Genomic DNA, 16,010 nt, shown 5'->3' with positions numbered 1-16,010 from the left:
GAAAAAGAAAAGCGGATATCTAGCTTAGTAAAAAAGCAATCATAGGCATAGAAGAAGTGGCGTTTCAACCTATCAAGTTCGAGAAAATATACCCTCTCCTCGGGATCAGCAACAATTATCTCATAATTTCTCTCATCCTCCCAATTTACACACAGCCTGTGATGTCTACGAAATTATTTAGCATACTCTCTATCAATTACAGAGATGGGAGTAAGGACAGTTATATCTGGGGGTGGGCAAAAAAAATCCAAATTTTGGATTTTAAACCAAATCCAAACCAAACCATTAAAAAAACCAATTTTAAACAAAAAAATCCAAACCAAATTAAATTTATTTTATAATATGATTTTTAATCCAATCCATTTAAATAGTTTTAAATCCAAATCCAGATTCAGATCCAAATTAAGATCCAAATCTCAAAAAAATCCTAATTCTAAATTTCTGATTCGGTGAACCAGTTCACACTTAACTCGCACAAATCCTGAAATCTAGTCCTATTCTCCTTCTCCTTCAACCGGGTAGTCTCCACCGCAGTCGGCACCGGAGTAGGCAACTGGCACCAGCACCCTGTTGTCTCATTCAACATTGAACGGGCCTCACCTCTCTTTCTCTTCTTCTGCCTTTGGTCTTCTCCACCGTCGTCGACTCGCCGTCATAGGTGTGGGTTCCAGTTCTTTTGCTTTCTATTCACCTCTGCTCGTGCTTCTTGCCTCTGGCTCACAGCCTCACAGGGTTAGTACCACGCCTTTCTCTTTCTTCTTACTATAAATGCCTTACCCGTTCACAACTATAAAGTTGCAGTTCCAACAAAGTGAGTTCACTGAGTTGTGTTGGTTTTCTAAAATATTTTTATTGTGTGTGAAAGACTTTCTTTACCTATGTAAATTTTTGGATTCTACTTTCATTCATTTTCAAGAGGGTTGGACAGTCAGTTTACCCTTGAGTGAATTTGAGATCACCATGTTTTTTTTTAAATCATAGGTGGCTATGAATCTTGAAACAGGCAGAAAAGAACATGCCACAATGATGCTTCTGAATCTAAATTTTCCTGAAGTTTAAAATTGATATGCTAAATATTTAGTTATTTACTGATGCAAATTTTTTAATGCTCACAGGGATTACTCAGCAGGGTTGGGATCCTCTTCGGGTGCTTCTGAGGTAGATATCTTTGGTTATCCTTCTGTTCTGTTCATCATCATTTGAGTAATAAAGCAGCTATTAATTGGTAATATTGTGATGTGATTGCTTGCTTCTACTCTTTGTTGTTAGTTTCAAGATTTAATAGTGGTTCTTAATGTATATTATTGCCTCTAAGTAGCACCATTATGGCCTAGTATCAATACCAAGAATCTTGCTAGATACTTTATAGATGGGAAGATAATGATATTTTATATTGAATTCTGTATTTTTGGCTTGCATTTCCATGAACATAAGTAGTATTGGTCTTCCACACCCCTCTTTAATGTCACGCACAAATCCCAACGAAAGTATGGCGTAACGTATGCCACATCATCAAGTAGTGCAACATTTCAAAAATTTTGAAACACGTTGAGTACCCGACCTCTTGAAGGCGGAGTACCCGACGAAGGAAACTGAAGCTGTAAATGCTCGAATTCGACCTTATAAAAGCTCGGGCTCAAGCAGGGGCACTGTTCATACCCTAACCAAGAAATATAAAGCCAGAGCTAACAAGGATAAAGGCCCACCCAAAAAAGGGTGGTATTTTCTACTTGCCCAACCTTATAAGAGGTCGGGTACGACAAGGAGGTCCAGTCCTGCTTATTCAAATAAGTAACTACCTCCTTAAATATTTCCTATTATCTCTATCTCATCTATAAGATAGATCTCAACAAACTCCTAAGATAAAGGGAACGATTATCGACCAACAAAGGTGGAACTACTCCGAAAGGTGGTTATCTACTCTATATAAATACACTGACAACTCTCAAGTATATTTAAGTCCTAATCTACTAAAAATCTGCTTAAATCCCATGTTAACTTAAGTATCAGAGTCTCTTGCAGATACCACCCTCACTTCCTCACGAGGAATTTGGACGGCAGAACCTCGGCACCAGAACAAGTTGGTTGCTGCCTCAGATGGAGTCTGGACCTCATGTTCAAGCATAAATCACTGTTTCAGGTAACTCTTGGAATAGATATGGAGATAATTTTTTTTTTAAAATTAGAATTTGCAAATAAAAAGCTGAGTTTTGTTTGGGATACAAAACCTAAAGTTTGATTTATGGCATGATGAAGGTGATGAACAAACTAGAGACTCAGTTTTGTCTCGAATACAAAATTTAGGGTCCGAATTAAACATTTAAAATTCTTTAATACTAAAATACAAATTTGAGGATTAGATATCTATGTTAAAAAAAATTAAAATAAAAAACTCAAATCTAACCCCAGATTTACATGTTTTGAAAAAAATAAAAAAAACATCAAATTTCTACATTATTTGAAAACACGATTGAAAGTCAACACCAAAATTTAAAAGCGACATTGTGAATGCCTTTTTTTTTATTTAACAATTGTGAACGCTTTTTTTTTTCTTGTAATTTGATTCATTAGCTTCATTTTTTTTTTTTTTTTTGGTCAATGATTCATTAGCTTCGTTTGAATTTATTTGGACTCAATCCGTTAAATCAAGTTCTCTCTTTAGGCCCAAGCACTAACCAGGCTACATACACTAGTATTTAGTAAGAGTAAAAGTCGAAAATTCTAATAAAAAAAATCAATGTTTTTATTTAAAATAATTACTAAAAGTTGGAAAACAATTCATTTGCTTGGTTTTGGATGGTATCCTAACTAGTAACTACACCAAAATAAATTAATCTCGTTCTTTCATAATAGAGAAGAAATGCCCTAGAACAACATGAAAAGTACTAAATTTGAAGATGATTTAGCATCATTATAGTTGAATAATATAGAAATCAGTTATTAAAAGTCATAGTAACCGAAAATTAGATATAATAATTTTTGGGTATAGAATTAAAGGTTATAACTTACAATAACATAAAATGATAAAGAAAAATATATTTTTTATTAGATTCATATTCGATTGGTGGGAACTTGCCGGCTTGTCAAGCCGTTTTATGCTCCAACAAATCAATTTAAGTACCAAAATTACCGATCATGTCACAGTATCAAACCTATTGAAGAATAGAAACTCATGTTCCTAACAGAAATGTCCCTTTTGAGTAAACTTGTTAAACAAATCAAAACATTCTCGGACGGTTTTTTATCTTCCATGAGTATACATGATCGTTCAGTTGGTAATTTTGGTACTTCAGTGTGCCTTACAAAGAATCATTAGAATTAACTTCTCTTGTTTATCTCTTCTTGTTCATATCCCCCCCCCCCCCCCCCCCCTTTTTCTGTTTTTCCTAACTTGTCTCTCTCTCTCTCTCTCTCTGCTGTATTTGCTATCAAGTTCATTCAGCATTTGTACCACTGTTGCTCCCTCTCCTGCTAGCTGTTGTATTCTTTAATATCTGCAAAAAGCAATCACACAAAGTTACAACTTACAAAACCAAAGCTATATATTTTTGTAGAAAATCAAATTCATCAGCAGCCACAGAGGACTGAAACATAACATGCAAAGTTTGCAAACATATAGGATCAAATAAATAAGAACCAAACACATAAAGATGAGCAATTTACTTTGACATAATATGGGAAAGACCATAAATTCCTATCCAAACTGATCCTAAAGATTGTAAACTATCGAAGAGATCACGCAAATATCCTTTACATTCTTTCACTAAAGTATATATCCACAGAAACAATAGATAAAGAGAAGCTATGAGGATGCCTTAAATTGTTTTGCAGCTTTTATTTTGTCAGCAGATGAAGCTATAGAAGAAAGCATAAATCATGACTGTGTTTAATGCTTTAGACAGAATGCAAAGTTGCGTTTGCATTTTGTCTCTAAGATGAACAAAAAGAAACAAAAAAACTGGAAAAAAAGAAAGAGATGGAAAGAAAGAGATAGAGAAACAGTGACAGATATTTTCTGCCACTATTAGGAAGTATAGAAAATACAAGAATTTTGTCTCTCATACAGAAAAAGAAAAAGAAAAACAAAATTGTTTCTATGTCTATGCCTCCATAAACAAATGAATATCACAATGGTGATGAGAATATATAGAACAACTATAATGTCATTGTGACAATGACATGGTATAATAAATATGCAATACTGACATACTTGTCTTAGCATTTGATTCTCATTCTGCAAAGTGGAAAGCCTCTCTTTGAGCTCTGAGTTCTTCTTCTCCAAGTCTTAAAGTGGAAAGCCTCTCTTTGAGCTCTGAGTTCTTCTTCTCCAAGTCTTTGACTCTGGTTATTAGAAATGCAACAAAACAAAACAAGAGAAAAAGCAAAAGAAAGTAACCACGAATAGATGAAAGATTGGTATTCTTTTCTAGTTAGAAAAATCAGTTATTGTTTCCCCATATCACCAACCTTACACAAACATTACCTCTTTAGCCGTTTGTTTTCTTTGTCCGCCAGGCTTCTGCCTCTCTTCCGTTGACCATCCCCAGTCCCCTGACCACGTTCTTGCCCACCAGTTGGACCGGCGCCTGGACGGGAAGCTGAAGGTCCAGCAGATTCACCTCCGATCTCTGGCACTCTTCTGACCTCTTCATCACTCTCAAGACCTGGATCATGTGAAAAAGGGGGAAAAATCAAGATGACCAAATTATTTCTATATATATGGAAACAACACAACAGCAAGAATGCATTCATTCAATGAACTCTGGCAGCAAAAAGGATTACATGAATAATATGACCGGATTCCCCTTTACAAGAACAAAAGGGTAAAAAAATTCTCAACGTGACAGAAATTTTCAACTCCTCAACATATCTCAGAGAGGAATTGCTCGAGTATATAATGCTACCACCAACACCAAATAGTGATGTATATAGCATACTGCCACAAAGATTTGGTTTCCTACCACCAATACTTGTTAATTAAACTATGAACTGCAAGTTAGGAACCTTAATATCAGATAAAGAAGGAAAGACATTTAATAATCTGTAATTTTGTATTACTAACAAAATGAAAGATTTGGTTGCGAGGTATTATCTCATGCACAACGTCATAACAGTCCCTTTTCTAATTTGATATTAAATTACAGCAATAGTATTAATATTAGGACACCTAGCAGATTAACATTTCAAATTGATGAAACTTTTTTATGAAGAAAAAGAGAGCACCTTAATAAAAGCGAGAATTGACGGAAGGAATCTGACAGTGATTATGGCTGTTGAAACTTTTGACCTTTGACAGTGAGAAAAACACCAGATGAGTTCAAATGTAAAGCCTAGAGAAATCCGCTTAATCAAAGGATGATCTAAAGTTCAACCGTTATTGGACTATCTTCCATAAAACATGTATTGGTAAATTGGGAAAATACTGTGTTGGCCAACACTTCGGTAGGAGTATGATATAATTGGTTTAGAAAATGCTCACCACACTGGAATTCTTGAATAATGATAGCAATGAGCCCTAATTCTCTACAAAGTTGAAAGAATAAGGACAATGCCATAATTCCATCAATACCCAAAAGTTGAAAACTTGTATAGTAGTTCTCGATATTGCCTCTCAAATCCCACCTTTCCTAATATCCATTCATAACCTACTCGTCCCAAGCATGACATGTAACTAATATCAATTTCCAAAATTTTTCAAACCAAAAAGCTTCTAAAACTTCTATCTGAATCTAGTAAACTATTAACATATATAAAAAGAAGAATGTATAAACCACTAAAGGTAATAACGCCTCAATTCTTGCATCAAAAATCACAATTAATTTTTCTTAAACTTGGACAGTGAAGAAGAATATTCCATACTTTGGTTAGTTTTATTGTGGATGTATAATTGTATATATAATATATAGGTGTAGGAATTACATTAGGTCTTTAGTAGCTTCAGCAAAAACAAGATTTTATCTTCTATTTCAAAATTAAGGGATCTGAATCATCTTTTTGTCCTTTGGTGGGTTGACAACAGTAACCTAAACTGCAATGATAGAAATGTTCAATTGAATATTCCAAAAAACAATAAAGTTTGGCATACTACCATCACATCAGGTAAACTTTTGATACCTGGCTGCTTTGAATCGGTGTAGGAAAGTGAGTTAGCCTTGGATGGACCCAAAGGACCAGATGTAGCTTGAACAGATTTTGTATCAGGAGTAGCACACGGTTTTTCACCAGATAGCTGACGATACAAAAGAGATTAATTTGTTGTTTGTTCATTTTAGTAAATCAATGCAAAAGCATCAAATACGTGTAGAGGGTTGTTTTCAAACTATTTGTTGTTTCTATCAGCGTAGTTCATGATCATGATCAATAGAACATTGCAGAGAAAAAGTAAAGGTGGCGAACATATTCTAAAATGTGGCTCGCTGATCTCTAACGCCTATCTAACACAATGTTAACCAAGAAAAGGAAAGCACAAGTGCCATTGGATTATATATATATGAAAACATAAATAGAGTTCATATCTAAATGAATAACAATAAAGACTTGATTTATATTATTTCCTTACACATACAATCACTTATTTCACTGAGCATTCTTTAAATATTGACTTCTACATCAAGTACAAAATTAAAGGCAGCAGAACAAATAGAAGTAAGAAGCAACCTTACCAAACTCACAAGGCTTCATAAATAAACTCTTAAGAGAGAATGTAAAGCACAAGAACAAAATGAGAGAAAACGTGGCGGAAGATCTTGAAAGTTTATGAGTCTCAAAGAGTTTGAGTTACAAGCATACTCAAGTTGAGAATATCAAAAATAGCATGAATTTTTCTTTTTCTATTTCATACTTCAATTTTTTTTTTTTATCAAATACAAACTTACTAGCATACTCAAGTTGAAAATATCAAAAACAAGTTTATTACATTACCGGCTGCCCATTTGTGATATGGAGATTTGAATTTGGCATCCGAGAATCATGTCCCGACGAAGAAGAGAGATCAGCATCTTCTTCCCATTGTATCCCTGCTTTGTTAATGTTTCCTTCTCCATAATTTACCTCATTATCTATATCATCAACATCATCATCATCTTCATAATCATCCTCATCTCCCTCCAAATGGGAACTATCTGAAAACAAGATTCATGTCTGTTAAAATTCATTTCAGGACCCAAAGGTGTAACAATAAAATAATGTATTATGCACAAGCTAGCACCTTTGTGACTATTGTATCTGGTCTTGCACTGGGGGCAAGATTGGTTCCCATTCTCGCACTCACATTCATAGCAACGGTGACAAAGTGGGAAGGAACATTCTTGGCAAGCAACAAAAACATCACCGGTGGCTGTTAATCCAACAGTATCGCCACATATCTGACAGATTTTACCATTCAAATTCTTCAAGGGTTTACACTACAAGTAAGGTATATCAATTACACGTTAGAATTGGATCATATTAGAAAACATTAAGCATGTAAGTACCAAATTTAAGGTCAAAAATTAAAATGTGACATGGCCAAAGGCCAACATTATTAAGATTAAACAAGTTCTCCTTTATCATAATCTTGATGTTTGAAAAATCTTGGTTGAACACAGAATCAATCATTAAGTAAATTTCATTGGATAAACTGAACTAAAAGAGTTTTCCAAGACATTTTCCACTGACAAATCCAACAAAAGAAGAAAGTATTTTGCAGCATATAGAAATTAGAATTCCCTTCAATTGGAAGGGGAAATGAATAAATAAAGAGCACTCATGTGAAATCTCTATATCTCTATAACTATACAGACTACAACTTCCATCTCCCATTTCAATTGCAAGAACATATCATCCTGGTTAACTGGATTCTAACGCGAGATCTTGCTCACTTGATTTCATCACTTATCTCTATAACTAGAGATCTGTTCCCTATTGATTATGTTTGTTGGTTTTGGAAGGAGGAAAGATGCAATAACATTGTGCCACTGTGCAGTATACACCACTACTTGGAGTATTTGGTCACTATGTTTTTGTGTATAAATACATGTGTTGTTTCATACATTTTCAATATATATTTTGTATTTTAGCATGAATTTTATACCAGTGAGAGGGGACGATCTGGTGGCTGATTTTTTGTGTGTAAACGTAGCATGGATGTTTCATAAAAGCAAGTGTTATGTGATAGGATTAGACATGCTGTATCCATTTGATGTAAAGTTTGTGATCTTTCATAATCTTTATAGGCTTGTTGAGAGATTGAAAATCTATGCTAAACCGATTAATCTCGTGGTTGTTTTTTGCACTTGTAAAGAAAAACTCTTATCCTCTATCTTGTATTATTCTTGTCTTAACGAAATTCTTTTATTTATTTAAAAAACTTCAAGAACAGATAACGGAACTTTGGGAGAAAAACCATTCATACACACAGACTGATGCAGAATAAGTAAATACAAAACTAAACAAATCAAAACGAAAACAACATTGTGATCGTCCAGAATCTTATGAACAAAAAACGAAAAGTTGGCAAATTAAAATTTTGAAAACAAAATTATCTATATCATTTGCGTAAACGGATAACACAGAAGCTGATTTTTTTTTTTAAATTTTTTTAACACAAAAGAGGATACGATACTAACCCCAATGTCGGAACCGTTCCTAACTCCTAGGACATCGCGCGGCCCAGTCGCAATTCCACCACTTTGATCCATTCTTTTATTTTTTTCCCAAACTGTTCAGCCAACTCAACAGTCACTCCCTCCCTTGAATTGTTGTTACTTGTTGCTGTTGTAGTGTTGTTTGCTTCGCTGCCATGTTCTTAGGTTCTATGCAAAAATATTAGCCGTTGGATGATTCAGGATCGTATGGTGGAAAAGTGGTCATCGTGGAGGAACGCCAGCCATGTAGAACCTAGTTAAACAAAGGCTGATATGTGAGATCGTGGGGGATTGTAAGCCGTTAGATTTGTTATGTATCGGACGGACGAGGAATGCAGTGGAGTGTAAAATTCAGTGGGGACCACATGTCACTTACTGGCAGATGTGTTTATGGGAATTATGCGTGGGGTCACTGCAGTATAAAATTCAAAGAAAAAAGATTTTCGTAATAAAAACACTTTTATAACCTATTGTAATTTTTTTTTTCAGAAACTATCAAGGGTATATTGATGTAATACTATTAATAAAAATAAAAATTAATTTAGTTTTTCAGTGTAGTTATTTTATATTTTGTTATATTACATAAATAATAGATGATAAAATTTATTTAATAAAATAATAATTTGTATTTACACTAATAACATTATTTCAGTTGAGTATATATTATTATGAGAATGATTTTAATTTATATGTGTCTAAGAACTAAAATAGTTTAGATATTATTTAAATAATTTAATTCTAATATTAGTATTTAATTAAATTAATTTTATAAAATTTTAAATTATTACCTCAATTTATATATTATGATTATTATTATTTTTAGATACGTTATTTTTAAATTTTATAATATAAAATTTCTTTTTTTGTTTTTAAATTTATTTTTATTCTTTTTTGCTCTCAATATAACTAAAAAAAATTAAGCTAAAAAATCTGTCAATAATAAATAATATCTTTTATATGACAAAAAACAATAACAATAACAAAGCCTTGTCCCACTAAATGGGGTCGGCTACATGAATCAAACGACGCCATTATGCTCTGTCATGTATCATGTCTACAGAGAGACCGTTTACATGTAGATCTCGTTTGCACCTCATGGATGTCCTTTTTAGGTCTCCCTCTGCCTTTCGCCCTTTGTCCATCTTCCATCTCATCCACCCTCCTGACTGGATGTTCTATCGGTTGATAAACCCCATTTTTAGGGTTTATCTTGTGTTGAATTTAGAGTATTTTGCTAACCTTTTCTCAAATTTAGACAATGAATTAGCATGATTTTGTGATCTCTCCCTTATTTGTGCTTAATTGTAAAAACATGCTTTCTAGGCCTTTAATTTGATAATTTTAATTCTCTCTTGATTCCATAAGGTGCCTTGATGTGTTTGCTAGTAATCTCAGGATGAAATAGGCTTGGAATGGATCAAAGGAGCAAGGAAGGAAGCATGCAAGTGGAGAGAAGCACAAAAAGTCAAAGAATTGATCTCGGCCAAGGACGCGCACGCGCACAAGGCGCTCGCGCGCACTTCGCGAAATCGGCCAGGGACGCGTACGCGTACCGTGCGCGTACGCGTCGCAGTGCGCACATGATTCTTTTAGTGCAACTTGTGCCTGGTGATTTTGGAGGGTTTCTGAACCCATTTGGAGCTGGAATTTTGGAGGGAAAAGACTAAAAGGACCAAAGATTGAAGGGGAGATCATCTTGGAATCATTAGTTAGGAAGTTAGCTTTTTAGTTAGTCTTTAGAGAGAGAAGCTCTCACTTCTCTCTAGAATTAGAATTAGGATTAGGTTTAGGTTAATCTCTCCTCTTAGATCTAGGTTTAATTCATGCTTTGATTTACTATTCCTCTATCAATTCTTACTCCTCTACTCTCCCTCTTTCTAGTTTTGTACTTTAATCCTTGTAATTCTTCACTTTGTTGTAGGTCTATTTTTGTTCTTTTGTTTTCTTTTAATAATGCAATTTGAGGTAATTCATGATAATTGTGATTTCCTTGATTGTTGTTAATTCTTTGCATTCAATTGTTGTTAGAATTCATTCTTTTTGTGATTTACTATACTTTTCTTTTGTACCTTCCAAGTGTTTGGTGAAATGCTTGGATGGATTTTAGAGTAGAGTTTTATGTTCTTGGCTTGGGAAGGTAACTTAGGAATTCTTGAGTTACTAATATCCAAGTGATTGATAGTTGATAGCCATTGACTCTAGCCTTCATTAATCCAATTAGTGAAAAGCTAGGATTTATGGACTAGGATTGATATAACTCACTTAACTACCATAATTGTGGCTAGTGATAATGATAGAGACCCTTAACAACCAAAACATTGCCAAGACCATTTTGTTAATAGAATTTCATCACGATTTACTATTCATGTTTCTCATCTAAAACCCCAAAATAAACAAGTCCATAACCAATAACAAGAACACTACCCTACAAGTCCTTTGAGAGACGACCCGAGGTTTAAATACTTCGGTTTATAGATTTTAGGGGTTTTTACTTGTGACAAACAAATTTTTGTATGAAAGGATTATTGTTGGTTTAGAGACTATACTTTACAACGAGATTTCATTAGTGAAATTCTAAACCGTCAAAAATCAAATCATCAAAATGGCGCCGTTGCCGGGGATTTGCAATGGTGTTATGTTATTGGTTATTGTACATATGTGAATATTGTAAATAGTTTGTCTTTTGCTTGTTTACTAGATTTTGTTAGTTTTATTTTGTTTTTCCATAATGAATTCTCACTTTGGCTATGAGTTTGGCTCTAATTGTGTTGTAGGAAATGTGAACTTCAATGATAACATGCACCAAGGATGGAACACTCCAAGATGGGAGGAGCCTCAAGGAATTGATCACTCCTATTGGCAACAACCTTCGGACACTTATAGGTATAATTTCCATCCTAATGCATGCCAATTCAATGGCTATGATGACTCCTTTTGTGATAATCAACCACCACCATATGCCTATGACTCTGATGAGCGGATAATTTGTACGCTTTTTGGCATTGTTTTTAGTATGTTTTTAGTAGTTTGAGTTGAGTTTTTAGTATATTTTTATTAGTTTTTAGTTAAAATTCACTTTTCTGGACTTTACTATGAGTTTGTGTGTTTTTCTGTGATTTCAGGTATTTTCTGGCTGAAATTGAGGGACCTGAGCAAAAATCTAATTCAGAGACTGAAAAGGACTGCAGATGCTGTTGGATTCTGACCTCCCTGCACTCGAAGTGGATTTTCTGGAGCTACAGAAGCCCAATTGGCGCGCTCTCAATGGCGTTGGAAAGTAGACATCCTGGGCTTTCCAGCAATATATGATAGTCCATACTTTGCCCAAGATTTGATGGCCCAAACCGGCGTTCAAAGTCACCCTCAGAATTCCCAGCGTTAAACGCCGGAACTGGCACCAAAATGGGAGTTAAACGCCCAAACTGGCACAAAAGCTGGCGTTTAACTCCAAGAAGAGTCTCTACACGAAAATGCTTCATTGCTCAGCCCAAGAACACACCAAGTGGGCCCGGAAGTGGATTTTTATGTCATTTACTCATCTCTGTACACCCTAGGCTACTAGTTCTCTATATATAGGACCTTTTACTATTGTATTGAGGAGCTTTTGATCATGTTTTTATGATTGAACTCACTTTGGGAGGCTGGCCATTCGGCCATGCCTAGACCTTGTTCTTATGTATTTTCAACGGTGGAGTTTCTACACACCATAGATTAAGGTGTGGAGCTCTGCTGTACCTCGAGTATTAATGCAATTACTATTGTTCTTCTATTCAATTCCGCTTGTTCTTTGTCCAAGATATCACTTGTTCTTCAACTTGATGAATGTGATGATCCGTGACACTCATCATCATTCTCACCTATGAACAAAGTGACTGACAACCACTCTTGTTCTACAAGCATACGAGGCTCTAGTGTTTATCTCTTGGATTCCTGATACACGATGCATGGTTGATCGCCTGACAACCGAGTGCTCGCCTGACAAACGAGCCAGCCATTCCGTGAGATCAGAGTCTTCGTGGTATAGGCAAGAACTGATGGCGGCATTCAAGAGAATTCGGAAGGTCTAACCTTGTCTGTGGTATTCTGAGTAGGATTCAATGATTGAATGACTGTGACGTGCTTCAAACTCCTAGCAGGCGGGGCGTTAGTGACAGACGCAAAAGAATCACTGGATTCTATTCCGGCCTGACTGAGAACCGACAGCTGGATAGCCGTGCCGTGACAGGGTGCGTTGAACATTTCCACTGAGAGGATGGGAGGTAGCCACTGACAACGGTGAAACCCTTGCATAAGCTTGCTATGGAAAGGAGTAAGAAGGATTGGATGAAGACAGTAGGAAAGCAGAGAGACGGAAGGGAAGGCATCTTCATACGCTTATCTGAAGTTCTCACCAATGATATACATAAGTATCTCTATCTTTATCTTTATGCTTTATTCATCATCTATACCCATTTGAGTCTGCTTGACTAAGATTTACAAGGTGACCATAGCTTGCTTCATACCAACAATCTCCGTGGGATCGACCCTTACTCGCGTAAGGTTTATTACTTGGACGACCCAGTGCACTTGCTGGTTAGTTGTGCAAAGTTGTGTAGTGATCACAATTTCGCGCACCAAGTTTTTGGCGCCGTTGCCGGGGATTGTTTTGAGTATGGACAACTGACGGTCCATCTTGTTGCTTAGATTAGGTATTTTTCTTCAGAGTTCTTAAGAATGAATTCTAGAGTTTCATGATGATCTGTTGAAGTCTGGCTGGCTGAGAAGCCATGTCTAATCTAATTGGACCGAGGTTTCAACCTATCATCACAAGAGCTTGTTGATTCCTATCAATCTTGCTATTGGAGCAATGATCTGCTAAGGCTTGGCTGGCCATTGGCCATGTCTAGTGTTTTGGACCGAAGCTTTCTTTGAAAGCTTGGCTGGCTGTGAAGCCATGTCTAATTCCTGGACCGGAGTCTTAGACTAACATTGCAATGATTCCTGGAATCCAAATTGAGAATTCTGAAACCTTTATTTTCTATTTTCATATAATTTTCGAAAAATCCAAAAAAATTTTTAAAATCATAAAAACCAAAAAAATATTTTATGTTTCTTGTTTGAGTCTAGTGTCTAATTTTAAGTTTGGTGTCTTGCATGCCTTGTTTATTTGATCTTGGTTCTATTTTCAAGTCAATAGTACAGGGAACTGAAGATTCAGAACATGCAGCAGAGGAATTACACAGAAAAAGCTGGGCATTCAAAACGCCCAGTGAAGAAGGACAGACTGGCATTTAAACGCCAGCCAGGGTGCCTGGTTGGGCGTTTAACGCCCAAAAAGGTAGTGCATTGGGCGTTAAACGCCAGAATGTGCACCATTCTGGGCGTTTAACGCCAGGATGGCACAAGGGGGAGGATTTTGTTTTCAAATCAATTTTTTTTCAAGTTTTCAAAGTTTTTCAAAATCAAATCTTTTTCAAATCATACCTTTTCAATCAAATGTTTTCAAAATCAATTTCTTTCCTTTTTCAAAGATACTTACTAACAATTAATGATTTGATTGAACATTTTAAGTATGTTGCCTTTTCTGTTGAGAAAGGTTTAATGTTTGAATCATATCTTTTCTTGTTAGGCAAGTCATTAATTTTTAAAATTAAATCTTTTTAAAATTGTTTTCAAATCATATCTTTTCAATCATATCTTTTTAAAAGCATAACTTTTCAATCAAATCTTTTTAATCACATCTTTTTCAAAATAATTTTTTTATCATATCTTTTTGATTTCTAATTTCAAATCTTTTTCAAAAATTACTTGATCTCCTTCTCACTCTTGTTTTTCAAAAATCAAATTAAAGTTTTTCAAAATGTTTTTAAAATCTTTCTAATTAATCTTCGAAAATCTCTTCCTCTCTTCTCACATCCTTCTATTTATGGAGTACCACTCCTTCTCAATGCACAATTCGAACTCTATCTAATTAAGTTCGAATTCTTCTACTTCTTCCTTCTATTTTTCTTTTCCTCTGACACCTCAAGGAATCTCTATACTGTGACATAGAGGATTCCATATTTTCTTGCTCTCTTCTCTTTCATATGAGCAGGAACAAAGACAAAGGCATTCTTGTTGAAGCTGATCCTGAACCTGAAAGGACCTTGAAGCGAAAGCTAAGAGAAGCTAAGGCACAATTCTCTGTAGAGGACCTAACCGAATTCTTCAAAGAAGAAGAACACATGGCAGCCGAAAACAACAACAATGCAAGGAAGGTGCTGGGTGACTTTACTGCACCTACTCCCGACTTCTATGGGAGAAGCATCTCTATCCCTGCCATTGGAGCAAACAACTTTGAGCTTAAGCCTCAATTAGTTTCTCTAATGCAACAGAATTGCAAGTTCCATGGACTTCCATTGGAAGATCCTCATCAGTTCTTAGCTGAATTCTTGCAAATCTGTGACACTGTCAAGACTAATGGGGTTGACCCTGAGGTCTACAGACTTATGCTATTCCCTTTTGCTGTAAGAGACAGAGCTAGGACATGGTTGGACTCACAACCTAAAGAAAGCCTGGACTCATGGGAAAAGCTAGTCAATGCCTTCTTGGCAAAGTTCTTTCCACCTCAAAAATTGAGTAAGCTTAGAGTGGAAGTCCAAACCTTCAGACAGAAGGATGGAGAATCCCTCTATGAAGCTTGGGAAAGATACAAACAATTGATCAGAAAATGTCCATCTGACATGCTTTCTGAATGGAGCATCATAGGTATTTTCTATGATGGTCTCTCTGAACTATCCAAGATATCTTTGGATAGCTCTACTGGAGGATCTCTTCATCTCAAGAAGACGCCTGAAGAAGCTCAAGAGCTAATTGAAATGGTTGCAAATAACCAATTCATGTACACTTCTGAAAGGAATCCTGTGAACAATGGGACAAGTCAGAAGAAAGGAGTTCTTGAGATTGATACTCTGAATGCCATTCTGGCTCAGAACAAGATATTGACTCAGCAAGTCAATTTGATTTCTCAAAGTCTGTCTGAAATGCAAAATGCACCAAGCAGTACTAAGGATGCTTCATCTGAGGAAGAAGCTTATGATCCTGAGAACCCTTCAATGGAAGAGGTGAATTACCTAGGAGAACCCTATGGAAACACCTATAATTCTTCATGGAGAAATCACCCAAATTTCTCATGGAAGAATCAAGAGAGACCTCAACAAGGTTTCAACAACAATAATGGTGGAAGAAACAGGTTTAGCAATGGCAAGCCTTTTCCATCATCTTCTCAGCAACAGACAGAGAATTCTAAGCAGAACCAATCTGACTTAGCAACCATGGTCTCTGATCTAATCAAAACCACTCAAAGTTTCATGACTGAAACAAGGTCCTCCATTAGGAATTTGGAGGCACAAGTGGGACAGCTGAGCA

The 16,010-nt window shown here is 35.6% G+C and overlaps 1 non-coding gene and 1 pseudogene across 1 annotated transcript; both read right to left on the bottom strand.

Moving 5' to 3' along the window:
• Nucleotides 1-3,369: 3,369 nt before the first annotated feature.
• LOC130932488 (cellulose synthase A catalytic subunit 1 [UDP-forming]-like) lies at nucleotides 3,370-8,742 on the bottom strand (annotated as a pseudogene).
• A 6,481-nt stretch (nucleotides 8,743-15,223) lies between these two features.
• Nucleotides 15,224-15,327, bottom strand: LOC130937713 (small nucleolar RNA R71). Its single transcript, XR_009068917.1, has one exon. It is a non-coding gene; the product is annotated as a small nucleolar RNA R71 (small nucleolar RNA).
• Nucleotides 15,328-16,010: the final 683 nt, after the last annotated feature.

The sequence above is a fragment of the Arachis stenosperma genome, chromosome 6 (assembly GCF_014773155.1).
Source record: "Arachis stenosperma cultivar V10309 chromosome 6, arast.V10309.gnm1.PFL2, whole genome shotgun sequence".
NCBI classification, from domain to species: domain Eukaryota; kingdom Viridiplantae; phylum Streptophyta; class Magnoliopsida; order Fabales; family Fabaceae; genus Arachis; species Arachis stenosperma.
The sequence above is the reverse complement of the archived record's forward strand: the minus strand, read 5'-3'. Positions and strand labels throughout refer to the sequence as shown.